This window comes from Garra rufa, chromosome 10 (assembly GCF_049309525.1).
Source record: "Garra rufa chromosome 10, GarRuf1.0, whole genome shotgun sequence".
Taxonomy (NCBI): Eukaryota; Metazoa; Chordata; class Actinopteri; order Cypriniformes; family Cyprinidae; genus Garra; species Garra rufa.
The window spans coordinates 23,275,791-23,279,132 of NC_133370.1; positions in this window are offsets into that span (position 1 = coordinate 23,275,791).

The following is a 3,342-nucleotide window of genomic DNA, read 5'->3' on the forward strand; positions in this document are numbered from 1 at the left end:
GTCAATCAACTATCGTGGGAGTGGCCTCTGTCAGTGCTTCCTCACACCAACAAGAAGCTGAGAATGACCTGATTTTAAAAAGGGGATATTACTTTTAAAGATTAAAAAATACCACTAGGTGGATTTTTTCATTGTAGGGTGGTTGTGTACACAAACTGCCAACACACATTATGTTCAAACAACAGGTAAAAGTGAGTTTTGCATCCGATGACCCCTTTAACAACAGGACACAATGAAGCACTGCATAATTGCAAAACTTCTCTTTTGGATTGAAGCATGAATTGTGTTTTTCCCCTGCAAGTACCTGTAAGTATGTAAACAATTAAGTGCCAGTAAACAGAAGTTCGGCCACAAAATAAAATCTTACAGTAAATTCAGAGGACATTTGCACTTGCAGTTTATTTACGCATTCACAGACATTTCCCAAACTGAAAGCGTATCACGACTTTTACTTAATATTATTAAAGAAATATTCTAATTACAAATCATTGTGTTCTTTGATCTTAAGTGTCACATGATCCTTTAGAGATATTATAATACGCCGACTTTCAGCTCAAGAAACATTTCTTATCACTACTGAAAAAAGTTGTGCTATATGAAATAGAAATCGTTGTTACATTATAAATGCTTTAATACGTCCTTGCTGAATAAAAATATTACTTTCTTTTACGTGTTTGCCTTCTTAAGAATAAAAAGATTAAGAAGATTAATCCTATAGCTCTCCAATCTGTTAATATTCTAATATAATATAATATTCTTATGAATGGTACTTTTAATTTGCATAGTGACGTTGAAACTTAACTGCAGCATTTTTTCAGCATCATCGACAACGGTCACATCCACGTGAATCCGATATTCTCCCTGCAAAGAAAAACTCAATTAATTTCATAGCTTCCAGTGCATCATTTTAATTTGTCATGTGCTTGTATCTAAACTAATAATGCATTAATATTATTTATTTTCAGTGGGAATTGAGCACATGACCTTTGCATTACCATGCTATACTAGTATATATATATATATATATATATATATATATATATATATATATATATATATATATATATATATATATATATATACACTACATACTACAAATGTCGAAATTCTCTTCAATCAAAATCAAAATCAAAAGTCATCAAAATATAAAATTTTTGTTTTAAAATGGGTAAAGTGTTAGTATTTAAACTTAATCTCTGGACAAGAAGATATTTTTATATATTAAAAAAAAGTGTTACAGTGACATTCCACCTTGTTCTACAACGCGGAAGAGACTTCCGGTTCATTAGCCGCTAGAGGGATTTAACGAGAATAATTACCACGTACAGTAAACGGTAAAACTGTTTGCATTACAAACCAGTGTGTTCATAATTGAGATAATATATTACAATGATATAATAAGAAACCAATTTGCAATATCAAGCAGAAAAAGTTGTATTTTGTACAGCTAAAAATAGCTGGACGCCGATGAAACCGGAATTTCCAGTCTTACAGGAAAATATATATCTTTTTACCAGAGATGCTATAGGTTAGTAATACTCATTTATAATGGTAAAGACGTAATTTCTGTTGATCACTTACCTTAGGTCCATAATATTTTCTCACATAAATTGGAACTGTTTCATGAAGCGTTTCTAAAACAAGGATATGGTCTCATTAATGAGACATAAACACACCGCTGAACCACAATGTTTTAATGTTGCAAAAACAGTCTAATAGATGTCGTACCTCCTTTGATGATGTCGCAAATTTTCAAATCTTCACAAGGAATATCTGGCTGAACGTGATCCAACCACAACTGATCTTCGTAGTAAATAAGAGCATGAAATCCCATACGTGTAATGGTGAACACTGAATGAATGAATCAACAAGTCAAATAAATAATAATTAAAAAAAGATGTAAGTTTTATAAATTACAGTTTTTATATTGTAAATATTATATAGGTAGTGAATAGTGAAGCTTGATTCATATGGGCAGGTCCATAAAGTATACACTGTATGCATATTATAATCAATTTAGAGCATTCATCTTTCAGAAACTTACTTGGAATTGCTGTAAACGTTACATTGTACTCTGTCACGTCTATAGAGCAGGGGGATATAGCTGCTGACAAGTAATATAATGGTCCTGATTGAAAAGAGCATTGGCTTTTTTAAGCATAACAAAGACATCATATAGAATCATGATACGAGATTTAAAGCCCACAAGTGGTAATTCATAAGCATCATTTGTAAAATGAACAGTAATTAGTATGTAGCCTAAATTGAATCCGGTTAAGAAGGAATTGTTCTGGAAAAAATCTAGTTAAGTTTCATCACTTATCTTTTGTTATGGTTTGGTATCTTTGGTTTAACTGAATAAAGTATTAAGAAAAAAATGGTCTTACCATTGTAGCTGTACCAAAGGCTAACACTTTCTGTGGAGCAAACCAATTGTTTCTCTGCTGAGGACATAGAAGACAATGCCACAATATAGCAAAGAAAAGCTGAGAGGTGCAGAAGCATCACTGCTGTTCGTATTTAATGAAACAGAGGCAGAATCGCTCTGTCTTTAATGGTTTTTTCTTCCTGAAATCTAATCTAATCTAATAACAACAGGACACAACAACGCACTGCATTATTGCAAAACTTCTCTTTTGGATTAAACCATGAATCATGTTTTTTTTTGTTTTTTTCCAGGTACCAGTACGTATGTGAACACAGAAGTATTATAAACAGATTTTTTTTTTGGCCAAAAAAAAGTTCTCACAGTAAGTTCAGAGGATATTTGCATTTAAATGTCATTTATTTACACTTTCACAACTAAAACCATATCATGACTTTCCACAACAGTCCAAACTGAGACAATCGCTTGATATTATTGAAGAAATTGCATAGAAAATATAACCTTTCTCCCATATCTCACACACTTTTTGCTGGGCATGTGAGATTTTGCTGGGATTTTCTTTACTTATCGCCCTCCCAACTGTCGAAAAATTCCATTCTTGCTTCCAGGGCTGTTTACTTGCACAGTGACGTTAAAATATAATGTCAGCATTCTTTCAGCATCATCAACAATGTTCACATCCAAGTAAACCTCATATCCCCCCTGTGAAGGAAAACAAAATAACATTTCTTCCATAGCTTTAAGGATTTCATTTTCATTTGTCATGTGCTTGTATCCAAAGCAACACTTACATTTACTTTTTTTGTGTTGGGAATCAAGCACATGACTATAGCATTTCCGTACTATTAAAGCTACAGGAACAACTTATAAAATGCTGTTTATAAAATGGGTGCAGCGTCTTGAAATCTCACCTGAAGAGGAAACATTCCTTGTCTTTTGAAATAAAATGGACAGGT